Raw genomic sequence first — 13,461 nt, 5'->3', positions numbered from 1 at the left:
CGATTCGATTCCAATTCTGAAGCTTCAGAATCGATTATCACGACTCTATACGATTTGATGCGATCCGATCTCGATTCGATTCGATCCAGTATCGATTCGGGTTAGTGTTATTAGAACCATTTTTGACTGTGTAGTTAAGCAACATATTAATACTTGTATTATATTGACATTCAACAGCAAATTAATCAAGTATTGGTAGTTAATGATGGCTGTAAGACTGGTGAAAAATGATAATGATCAAACCCCCTCGCAGAAAGGCGAATCAAGACAGCAAACAGAGGACGCCAGAGGTCTCTGTACCTGCAACAATTGTGTCCAAATGGGACACTAACCTGGTGCATTATTAAGATTAAGAATTCGCCCAAAAGCTGTTGCTGTTGCACACAAATGCATTATTATAATGTGAAAAAAGATTCTTAGCCAGTGTAAATGTAAACAGATTGCTGGTTACTGGCTTCAAAGTAACCTAACGGTCATTATACCGTTTGTAAATAAGAACCAAAGATACAGCACCTTAGGAAACATAAGTGTCTCTCAGTTTTGTGTAAAATCTTCAAAATATAAAAAGTATAAAACATTCAATTGCCTTTAAAGTGCGAACATGTAAACAGGACAGTTAAACTTTAAATTTACCTTAAATTTTAAACTTGAATAAATAATAAACCTTAAATTTCAACTTCAGACTGTAATTAAAAACGCTGTTTCCTGTTAAAGTGCACGCAAAAATAAATTCTGACTGGACCTTAAACTTGACCTGAGACAGACTGGGTAAACTGTCCATCAACTGCCATCACTTGGGTACAAAAAGATTCTTCTGCAGAAAAAGGAGCTCATTTTCATGCCCAGGAGTAAGGCAGCTTCTTTTTGCAGTAATGATATCGCCTGCGGTTGTCCAGGGATGCAAATGGCGCGCATTTTGGCGGATGCCGCCTTTTTCCACGGCTGAATCGTGCAGATCCAATTTTTTTTTTTTTTAGGGGGGGCGTTGGAGTGTCTGATTATAATTTCATCAAAGTAAATTCTGTATTAAAATTACTAAATAAGCAAATGCCGTTACAGTCCATGAAACATAGGAAGTACAAGTATGAGAAGAAAACAGTAAATCAGAAAGCTGCGCACGTTTGCGCGAAAGCTGCGCAAACGTGCACAGCTTTGATTTACTGTTTTCTTCCAACACTCCAACACCCCCCCCCCCCCCCCCCAAAAAAAAAAAAAATTGGATCTGCACGATTCAGCCGTGAAAAAGGCGGCATCCGCCAAAAGGCGCGCCATTTGCATACAGACGCCTGCGAGAATTCAGTGACGCGACGAGTGGGGTTAAAGTTCACCGGGAAAAATGTAATTAAAAAATCGATCTTTGGACGTACGACTCGATCTTCAGGAAATAATATGCAAATCGATTCAGAATCGGAAAATTGATTTTTTTTTTTTTTCAACACAGCCCTGGTAGGCATGTTGTGTAACTCAAATGGTGCTAATCCCCCAGAAATCCATTTTAATTCCATCTTGTAATGTGACAAAACAGGACAAACACCAAGGGGGATGAATACTTTTGCAAGGCACTGTAACGTGTGGCAATATAAATCCTAAATATGGTTTAAATTGAAATTTGAAGATAACCCAAGCTGAAACAGATTCAGAGATTGTGGAAGAAACCACAAGGACATCCACACTGTCTAATAATTCCCTCGTCTAGGTGTTCACACTGCTACAGATGGAGCCACCCTTATTTTTAATCATGTTACATGTTCTGTTTGAATTGATTTCATGCTCTTTGGTCTTCCGGACCGTATAAACATCAGCAAGACAACCAAAGTAGATCGGACAAGAGATGGACAAATAGGAACGGGTGAAGAAAGAAGTGTTCAGGTGCGAGTTGCTTCAGTTAGGTTGGAGTGTTTTTGTGAGGTTGTGTATTAGACGGGGGCCAGACGGACTTGTCGGCACATGACTTTACATCATCCTTTTTCATGAAGTGAAACACCGAAATGTCTGGTTAAGAACTTAACCAGGGTAGAGTGTGTAGTGTGTTTCTAAAAAAAAAAAAAGTGCCAATGGTTGACTGAGCATAAACAGTTTTTATTTATTTATTTTTTTAAGTGTTTATGCTCAGTCAACCATTGGCACTTTTTTTTTTTTAAATATGAGGAAAAGTAAATATGTAAAGGAACAATCGCTTCTTTTTCCTGTGCTTCTTATAAGTATTTTTTTGGAAAGTTGTCACTGTAAGAGCTTGAGGGTTCTTTAACTCCAGTTTGTTAATGACCCTGAAAAGAACAGGAGATAAACAGGTGTAAAACCATGACCTGCAGCAGGCCTTGCGTATCAGATATTTTCAGTTCCAAGGATACACACACACACACGCGCGCACGGATCTGTCACTATGGTGGGCTTAATTCTTGGTGACTATTTGTGTATGTCTTGACTCGGAATTCACCAAAATTACACCATAAATGTTATCTATATCTGCTCAAAAAGTGGTGTTATCCAGCTTGTGACAACTGATCAAGTTCATTAATATGAATTCTACCTAAAATGTCTTAATGGAACATCTAATGATTATACTCTAACCTGCACTGGCTTGCTAGAACATATTTATCATTCCCAATACTGAATGACGTGCTCATCCTAGAATTTATCCCGTTTTTGTAAATTTTCTGAACGCTTGACCGATACTGTAATTGCTTTATTTGTAATTTGCATTATGCATGTGTTCGAGAAAGCCCAGCTATGTAAATAATGATTAGAGCTGGGACTTCAGCTCAGCCAAAACTTAGCCAGACACCAAAAAAGCAACAGGGCAAAGGATGTTGTAAGGGATTAGTGTCAGGCTGCCAGCTCTCTCCGTTGTGTGTAGCTGTCGATGTTGATTTTAAAAGTAAATTACACAGGGAAATGAATACTTAAGTGTGAGTGAAAAAATATTGTGGCGAGCGTGCATGGAAGAAGAGTCTGGAGACAGAAATCTTAGGTGGGGTTTACATTAGACCGTATCAGCGGATCATCAGATTAACGTTTTTAAAACGATTCGCGTGCACACAGCAACGCCAATACACGATTCGCGTGCACACAGCAACGCCAATACACGGATGCACTCGGCTCCGCAGGCATCCTGCGCTCCAAATCACTCTGCCCTGAACAGCGAGTGCCCTCTGGAGGGTGCGCACTCCGGCCCTGCGCAGCTCACAGAGCGCGCGATGAAGCGCACGAGCAGTGATTCGGGACTGAGCCGCTGTGTGTGTGATCTCAGTGCATATCGGGCATGCGCGTCACTTACCACTTGCAAGTGGAAGGATGGCAAGCCTAAAGACAATCATAACTACACAATGGGCAGTATTTGCATCAGTATTTGCAGTATTTCCATACTTTTATACTCTTTAATGAAAGGTGATACAAGGCGGAAGTCCGCGCCGTTTTTCAGCAGTCGCGTCACATGACCAACGCCAGCGAATCAGGAAGGTGGATGTTACAGTGACGTTGTCCAATGACGATGCCAGCTAGAGCTCAGCACAGCGTATCCGCATATTCTCAATGTTTACACAGCACCGGACCAGACACGATCTGGATTGAATACGTGGACCCTGGCGGATTCCTGTTTCCCGGCGTTTCCAGGCATTTTAATGTAAACGGACAGTGCATCCGCGAAGAAAACGAGACAGATACGGTCTAATGTAAACTTGGCCTTAGTTTCTCGGCCGTTAGCCTGTGCTACTTGCTCTCGATAGCACTGGCTTGACTGCTTTATTAGCATTCGCTAACATTACTGATGAACGCTACACCGGGTGGAAGGTGACTTCACTGCTGCGCTGACTGCACCGACTCATGGTTAAGATCGCGCTGGCCTTCGAAAAGGCTGAGGGCGATTAAAATTTGGTCCCTCCCACTATAAATCAAAATCTGATTGGTTGATTCATCTGTCACTTCCTACATAAACATACACTGCCATGGCCTTCTGTTCCGGGAATGAAGTCCTAACCAATGACTGAGCCAGATCTAAACTCTTCTCAGCCTAGAGACAACAAACAAAAAAATCTTTGGATAACTCTATTTTAATGTTTTCAGGACAGTAACCCTTTCATTTCTGAAGCATGTTTGATAGAAAATGAGGCCAAATTGGAAGAGAATAATTATAATGAAATCATGAAAGAAATTAAATATAAGATTTGAAATGCCAATATGTTTGGACCTTCTTGAAAGGCTTAGAAGGCCCTGACGGCTCCCCTCTGCCGCAGAAGCACTATACAACACCAGATGGCCAAGACGGGTGCACAGCAGCATCTCCAACCATTCCAGGCTGTACAGTGGTGCTTGAAAGTTTGTGAACCTTTTAGAATTTTCTATATTTCTGCATAAATATGACTTAAAACATCATCAGATTTTCACACAAGTCCTAAAAGTAGATAAAGAGAACCCAGTTAAACAAATGAGACAAAAAATATTATACTTGGTCATTTATTTATTGAGGAAAATGATCCAATATTACATATCTGTGAGTGGCAAAAGTATGTGAACTTCTAGGATTAGCAGTTAATTTGAAGGTGAAATTAGAGTCGGGTGTTTTCAGTCAATGGGATGACAATCAGGTGTGAGTGGGCACCCTGTTTTATTTAAAGAACAGGGATCTATCAAAGTCTGATCTTCACAACACGTTTGTGGAAGTGTATCATGGCACGAACAAATGAGATTTCTGAGGACCTCAGAAAAAGCGTTGTTGATGCTCATCAGGCTGGAAAAGGTTACAAAACCATCTCTAAAGAGTTTGGACTCCACCAATCCACAGTCAGACAGATTGTGTACAAATGGAGGAAATTCAAGACCATTGTTACCCTCCCCAGGAGTGGTCGACCAACAAAGATCACTCCAAGAGCAAGGCGTATAATAGTCGGTGAGGTCACAAAGGACCCCAGGGTAACTTCTAAGCAACTGAAGGCCTCTCTCACATTGGCTAATGTTCATGAGTCCACCATCACGAGAACACTGAACAACAATGGTGTGCATGGCAGGGTTGGAAGGAGAAAGCCACTGCTCTCCAAAAAGAACATTGCTGCTCGTTTGCAGTTTACTAAAGATCATGTGGACAAGCCAGAAGTCTATTGGAAAAATGTTTTGTGGACGGATGAGACCAAAATAGAACTTTTTGGTTTAAAAGAGAAGCGTTATGTTTGGAGAAAGGAAAACACTGCATTCCAGCATAAGAACCTTATCCCATTTGTGAAACATGGTGGTGGTAGCATCATGGTTTGGGCCTGTTTTGCTGCATCTGGGCCAGGACGGCTTGCCATCATTGATGGAACAATGAATTCTGAATTATACCAGCGAATTCTAAAGGAAAATGTCAGGACATCTGTCCATGAACTGAATCTCAAGAGAAGGTGGATCATGCAGCAAGACAACGACCCTAAGCATACAAGTCGTTCTACCAAAGAATGGTTAAAGAAGAATAAAGTTAATGTTTTGGAATGGCCAAGTCAAAGTCCTGACCTTAATCCAATCGAAATGTTGTGGAAGGACCTGAAGCAAGCAGTTCATGTGAGGAAATCCACCAACATCCCAGAGTTAAAGCTGTTCTGTACGGAGGAACGGGCTAAAATTCCTCCAAGCCGGTGTGCAGGACTGATCAACAGTTTCCGGAAACGTTTAGTTGCAGTTATTGCTGCACAAGGGGGGGTCACACCAGATACTGAAAGCAAAGGTTCACATACTTTTGCCACTCACAGATGCGTAATATTGGATCATTTTCCTCAATAAATAAATGACCAATTATAATATTTTTGTCTCATTTGTTTAACCGGGTTCTCTTTATCTGCTTTTAGGACTTGTGTGAAAATCTGATGATGTTTTAGGTCATATTGATGCAGAAATATAGAAAATTCTAAAGGGTTCACAAACTTTCAAGCACCACTGTGTGTGTGGTGCCTCAAAATAACCCACATGCTGGAGTCCCTTGTTGCTAAGGGTTTCCCCGAACGCAGGAGTCAGGGCAAGCAGACGAGGTTCTCTCATGACCGCGTAGATAAAAATACAGCCAATCCAAACGGCCACCTAAACCAACACCGATTAACATGATGAGGTCGGAATTCAGGTCATTTGTTAATGGCGTTAAGTGTTGAATAGCTGTGAGGCGAGGGAGGCCATTTCTTTTTATACTACATTTCTGCACAGTTGTCAGCCGTGAAAAATTCCATCTCTCTCGACCTCTGTGTTCATCTAGCTTTTTTTAAAAAAGAACCAGCTTTTCTCCCACTTAAGTTTAAAAAGAGCATGTTGGTTCGCCATGCTGCAAGTTTCTAGCTTCATGTGGAGCATTATACTAATGGAACTGAGGTGCTGAGGTGTATGCAATTACTGACCCACCTCATGGCACTCTAATTATCAGAGCTGTACTCTCCCTGTGTTTCCACCAGGAGATTAATGTGTAATACATCCCAGGGAAAGTGTTAACATTGTGATGAATTTTGCAATTTTTTTTTCTTTGCCTAATGGACTAGCAAATTGTGAATTGAGCCAGCATGTTAAATTGGATTTTAGCTACACAAGCAGCAAATAATTCTGCTCGTGCCCGCTCACCAGCACACCTGGTCATTCATGCAGTTATGCAATCAGCCAATCGTGTAGCAGCAGCACAGTGCATAAAATCAGAAAGGTACAGGTCAAGAACTTCAGTTAATGTTCACATCATACACTGACATTGACCAGCGTGGTGGTTGTTGCCGGATGGACAGGTTCGAGGATTTTACTAATAGCTGATCTCCCAGGATTTTCACACACAACAGTCTTGAGTTTACTCCGAATGGTGGGGGGGGAATGAGCGGCAGTTCCTGTAAAGAGAAATGACTTGTTGATGAAGGAGGTTGCGCAATCTCCAGACTGATTCGAGCTGACCTGACAGGAAGGATGCACTAACTTTAAGCCTAGGTCACAACCGGACGTACGACTTTTTGGCCGTGCTATTTTTGGCGTTTCCCAAATCGCTGCGTTTTTTTTTTGTTGTTGTTGTTCATGGAGAAAGACGCATGTTGGCCGTAAGTTTGTCTTACAACCTGAAAAAACCGTAAGCGCCCGTAGAGTTTGTTTGACATGACAAAGAACCTCTGCGGCCAGTCTACGGCTCGAAAATCAGCACGTCACATGTGCGCCCTCCGTGTGTTTCTTGCGTTTTTTGCATGTAGACCGGCCGTAGGAGCACGTACGGCCAGTTGTGACCGAGGCATTAAATAACAATTCTTTACAATGTGGTGAGCAAAAAAGCATTTCTGCATGAAAAACAGAACCCTGACATAGATGGGCTCAATTGAGGTATTTCACCTGACGTCACAGGGTCACGTGACGCCCCGGTGTCCGCCATTTTGAAGGTCAAGCTAGCTAATGTCAACAGCATAGTACCGTATTTTCTGGACTATAAGCCGCTACTTTTTTCCTAGGTTTTGAACCATGCGGCTTATACAAAGGTGCGGCTATTCTGTGGATTTTTCTTCCACCGCTAGGGGCGCTCTAACCGGAAGTAGAATCAAAAATAAGATAGACGAAAAATCAATGCAAAGAAGAATTAGCAGATCTTTAGCAGATAGAACACGCACGACAAATTACTAACTGGTAATTATTTTCAAATCCAGCGAAGATGATTAAAGTGACTTGTGGTTTCAAACACAGGAGAAATGAAGGTAAATAAATACCGGTTATTTTCTCTTGGTTCTGTTCCGTTTTAATCAGCAAAGTTGCTGCCATGTTAAAAGGCACTGTTCGGAAAGAATCTGTTCAGGTACATACATGTACATTTACAGTACAAAATCGTTCTGTACATGCAGTAAATATCTAATTTTTCAACATAGATATCTGCGGCTTATAGCCCGGTGCGGCTTGTATATCTTTTTTTTTTTTTTTTTTTAAATAGAGCGGATGCGGCTTATATACAGGTGCGCTCTGTAGTCCAGAAAATACGGTAGCTAGTATGTTACTGTAGCAATGTTTACGTTCAGTCATTTGGATGACTGTTAAAACCTTTCAGTCTCAAGTTTTTCCTTTACTGGATTTACTAGTTTACTGTAATTATGATCCGGCAGCTATTTACACCGGATCCAGTGTAAATAGCTGCCGGAGCGCGCTCCGGGACCTCGGCCGGAGCACTCCGGGAGCAAGCCGGAGCGCGCTGCTTAATTTGAGGGGGAGCAAGCCGGAGCGCGCTCCGGCAGCTATTTACACTGGATCTGGTGTAAATAGCTGCGGGATCATAATTACAGTAAACTAGTAAATACAGTAAAGGAAAAACTTGAGACTGAAAGGTTTTAACAGTCATCCAAATGACTGAACGTAAACATTGTTACAGTAACATACCAGCTACTATGTTGTTGACATTAGCTAGTGCTAACAGCTAGCTGCTAGTACACTGCTACAACACAGACACCGACCCTAATAATACAGTTCTTGGTCATTGCCTGGTAACAGCAAATTTATAACGGGCCATGTCTCAACAGACTAAGAAGTTATTTCAATGACATTTAATAACATTTTGTTTATCCTGAGGACCGAAAGTAAATGAAAATGTGAACAAACCTTAGCTGTAATAAGATGGCGACCACCGGCTCCAGGGACGACCCGCTGATGTAGGCATGTTACCCAGCCTGACACAAAATATTTGTAGGCATCCAAACTCTTATACGCTTTCAGATCAATACCTGTGTATGGCGATGGGTTTTTAACGACATAGGTATACAGATCATGTGGGCCAAAGTCAGGTAAAGACGAGGGCTTCGTGTACTTCGTACGTCAGTGAACAATCCTGGTGGAAGCAGGTAAACGTCGTTCTCTAAGCCTGCTAACCTCAATTTTTGCAAATACCTCTCCCTCTGCTCGCCCTGTAAATGCCCTACGTCGCTGGATAGTGAAGGTGTTTTCTGCATCTCGCTCCTTTTTCTTTTATGTTTTTCATTTATCACCTTCCTCGCATTCAAACTGATTCGAGCCATGACGTCCAAAATAGCAGCCTAACGTTGCATCACATGACTTGGTCACGTGGGTGAAAAACCTCAATAGCAGAAGACTACACATCGAGTTCCACTCCTTGTCAGCCACGAACAGGAGTCTGCATGGTTCCTGCTCATGAGTACGCAAGTACTGGGCAGCCACGGCCTGAAGGTTAAAGGGGAACTGAAGGCAAATTTTTAAAATCAAAATTCTATTTATCTCATTTTATTAAATATAAGAGTGCATTTTTGATCACTATTTTGTCACAGTTATAAGTTATGAGTGTTTTGAAATATGCTCTGTAATAGATCAGTCCATATGTCAAAGCAGTGGCCGTAAACGAGATTCGTTGAGACCTGTGCGAGACATCGTAGGACGGAAGTAAAATGTACAGCGGAAATCAAAGTGACCAACATCTGCCAACATTGTCAAAAGACGCGCGCGCCCTCTTTCGAATGCTGATGTAATCAAGCCGGAAGTTTTGTTTTGATAGCAATCAGGAAAGTTTGAAAAAAAGTAGGCAGTAATCGTCATTTAAACTCGTTTTTGTGCAATATTTCGTTTGGAAAACAGTTTTCAAAATGGCGGCACTGACACCTGGCTGACACTTCACGTTTCGAAGTCTCGCACAAGTCTCGTGAAGATCGCGCAGATAAGCGACGCGTGCCGTGGACCAAACGAACTAAATTCAACACGGCTAAAAACCGAATAGGCCGACAAGTATAATATTTAATTACAATTAGTTGCCAATACGAGTCACGGTATAAGGTTACTAAAACCGAAAACGTAATTGAATAACACGTTAATTAAGGAATAAACCAAGTTTAAAAATGACTTCAGTTCCTCTTTAAAGAAGCAGCCTTGGGCCCAAAGGGTCACCGGTTAGATTTCCGGTACTGATAGGAAAAATTTGAGGGGAGTTGAGTTTCCCACTGTATCATGGCTGAAGTGCCCTTGAGCAAGGCACCTAACCCCTAACTGCTCCCCGGGTGCTGTAGTATGGCTGCCCACTGCTCTGGGTATGTGTGTGTGTGCTCATTTCTCACTTGTGTGTTCATTGCTTCAGATGGGTTAAATTTCACTGTGCTGGAGTGTACATGTGACTAATGAAGTTGTCGTCATCTTCAGCAGGTGCAGGCTCGCTCGTCCAGTTTTGGTGTGCACAGGACACATTTCTGGCCATCAAGCCTTGCCTAAAAAGATTATTAGATCCACTTTAGAACTGGTTAGAGGGTCATTCCATGTCAATTCACACACCTTCCCCAGTGACACCTCTTCAATTTGCCTGATATTTATTTTCTTAGTGCCTTATGATGTCAAAAGAAAGAATCCAAAATTTTAGCTTCCTAGCTGGAACGGTTTTTGAATTTTGGCCCTTCAAAGTTTGGGTACCACGCCCACTTTTGGGGTCCGGGAATTGTACACTTAATTTGCAAGCATTTTTGGAGGCCCATATCTTTTGTTCTAAGGGAGATATAGACCTGTAAATTGCTATATCCATGTATTCTGGTCCTGTCTATCAGATTCTGCACCTAAAAATAGCACAAGTTTACTAACTTTAGAGATATTAACCCCTTAAAAGTGGATTTTTTTTTTTAATGACATTTTTTTTGACATTTCAGGGGTCCATATCTTGGAAAGTTTTTGTGTTGATAGGGTTTAAACTGATTTATCATCATATTTGGGAACTCTACTGTGTACTTAGAGAGTTTCAGGGCACTCAGAGCTTTGGTGGGGGTACAGGAGGGCCCCAAATATGGCTTCGGGACAAAATTACCGTTTGGTACGCCCTACTTCAGGCCATTAGTTGGCCATGTGGGCACATGATGACTGGAATGAGCCTTTAACCCTATCAGCAGACACCTTTTATCAAACTTTTAAGCCAATAAAAACTTTGATTATCCAACTCCTTCAATATAAACTAAGCATTTGTATATGATACTGTTTTTGCATATTTTCTGAAAAATCCGAAAAGTCCGGAAAGTAGGTCAGCTATTGTTTTAACTGCCAATTCAAATCAAAAGGTACTAAAACACATTCAAATTATAAAATAGTAAGATTAAAACAAGGATAATATCACTGAACACGTATATTTGAATATATAAACTGACAGTTTACATTTATTAACCCTTTGCACACTGTACACACACACGTAACTTAAACTACACTTAAGAATAAATTAGTCATGTGATCAGATCAGACAATTTTAATGAGGCATGGACGCCATTTACTGCTGTAAAATACATGTAGGCACAATACAAAACAATTCAATTCAATAGAAAACCATAACCAGGCTTGCTGACACCTGACAGTTAAGCATAAATGTACTTTGGAAGAAGCATCTCAATTCTTTCGACATCAACTGCAACAAGTTTCTAATGCTGAGCACTACGACCTTGAATCTCTGGCACATTTACACGACATATAATGTCTTGAAATGGCACCCGGCATGGTGGATTTTGGCGGTTTTCAGCAGGCCAAGACAGAGTCGTGTTTGACCGTTTCATGAAATGACAATATACACCATTGTGTTCATCAGAACGGTCGACGATGTTTGCCACATACCAGTTGTTGTCATACACACAAGCAATATATTGCCCAGGCTGATATGAACTGAAATCCTCTGCACCATCACAAGCATGACTTGGGGTTGCAGTAGAATCAGTACCATCAGTGGCACCCACCGACACAATGGAAAATGTCAAGTCCTGAGAAATCCTCCGCATCTCCAGTTTTCCACTGGAAATAGGTATGAAGCTGTGATGAGACCGAGTACCAGATATTGCCTTGGCTGATGAATACCTGCCCTCAAGTTTGAACTCTTTCTCATGAAGAGAGATACCCTTGCTGGTAACAAATATTGAGAATGTGAAATTCTTATGTTTGCTTGCCCATTGATACATCTGTTCAGCAGTGAGAATGTGATCATCATCAGTGGCCTGCAGACTTGCTCGGGCAACCAGGCGCTTCACAGTGCCAATACCTTCACATGGGCTCTTGCCATGCGATGTGGCAAAAAAATGCCATTCAGCTTTCACACCAAAATCCTTTTCATGGTTGCACAAGTTCAAAAAGTTCTTACAGTTTTGTACTGTGATGCAGCCCCATCACTGAAGTAGATGACTTATAATTTCCCCTTTTTACTAATTGATATGCTAATTTTCCCCATGAGTGGCTACAGGCCCCTTCCCCTTTTCTTGAAAAAAAAAAAACCCTGATGAGTCTAGGTTTAACTTCCAGATCGGATGTCAGAACAAATGTAGTAAAGCAACCAGGATGTTTTTCTTGGGATCATCCCCTTGTTTGCATCTTTCCCTTTCCTGTTTGAAAGATGCATTTAACTATTAAGTGTATAGTGGTCAGAGTTTGGTTGGATACAGGGAAAGGTGTCAAATGTAAAAAATTAAAAAAAACAGCATCGTGAAACAGCCGGGAAAGGGTTTATCCCTTGTAATTGTCAATATAACTAATGGGGTATTGGGTATAAATAATCTTCCCATAGATTAAAATCACTATATGGGTGTGCTTTTACTACCTTAAACATGAATAGGCAGTCAAAACAACAGTTGACCTACTTTCCGGACTTAGGATTTTTCAGAAAATATGCGAAAATAGTTCCATATACAAATGCTTAGTTTATATTGAAGGAGTTGGATAATCAAAGTTTTTATTGGCTTAAAAGTTTGATAAAAGGTGTCTGTTGATAGGGTTAAAGGTTCATTCCAGTCATCATGTGCCCACATGGCCAACTAATGGCCTGAAGTAGGGCGTACCAAATGGTAATTTTGTCCCGAAGCCATATTTGGGGCCCTCCTGTACCCCCACCAAAGCTCTGAGTGCCCTGAAACTCTCTAAGTACACAGTAGAGTTCCCAAATATGATGATAAATCAGTTTAAACCCTATCAACACAAAAACTTTCCAAGATATGGACCCCCAAAATGTCAAAAAAATTGTCATTAAAAAAATCCACTTTTAAGGGGTTAATATCTATAAAGTTAGTAAACCTGTGCTATTTTTAGGTGCAGAATCAGATAGACAGGGCCAGAAGACATAGATATAGCAATTTACAGGTCTATATCCCCCTTAGAACAAAAGATATGGGCCTCCAAAAATGCTTGCAAATTAAGTGCGCAAAAAAAGTGGGCGTGGCACCCAAACTTTGAAGGGCCAAAATTCAAAAACCGTTCCAGCTAGGAAGCTAAAATTTTGGATTCTTTCATTTGACATCATAAGGCACTAAGAAAATAAAAATAAGGCAAATTGAAGAGGTGTCACTGGGGAGGTTTTGGGCATTTGTGTGAATTGACATGGAATGACCCTCGAGCTTACAGCTTAGACTGACTAAAGGATTATGAGACTGTAAATAAGCTTGTACTTGACCGTGGAGATTGTATTGTAAGCAAGCACACGGAACAATGCCTTTTCAGAGAAAGGAGCAGACTACAGGCTGTAAGCTGCTATTGTTTGATTTAGCATTAGACATTGGTTAGGTTTCGCTT

At 41.3% G+C, this 13,461-nt stretch overlaps 1 protein-coding gene across 1 annotated transcript in view; it reads left to right on the top strand.

Moving 5' to 3' along the window:
* The window catches only part of ppp3r1a (protein phosphatase 3, regulatory subunit B, alpha a), an 81,321-nt gene that overhangs the window by 50,574 nt on the left and 17,286 nt on the right, over positions 1–13,461 (top strand). The window lies entirely within an intron of this gene.

Source organism: Neoarius graeffei, chromosome 7 (genome assembly GCF_027579695.1).
Source record: "Neoarius graeffei isolate fNeoGra1 chromosome 7, fNeoGra1.pri, whole genome shotgun sequence".
NCBI classification, from domain to species: Eukaryota; Metazoa; Chordata; class Actinopteri; order Siluriformes; family Ariidae; genus Neoarius; species Neoarius graeffei.
Note: the sequence above shows the minus strand (reverse complement) of the source record. Positions and strands in the feature narration are given on the sequence as shown.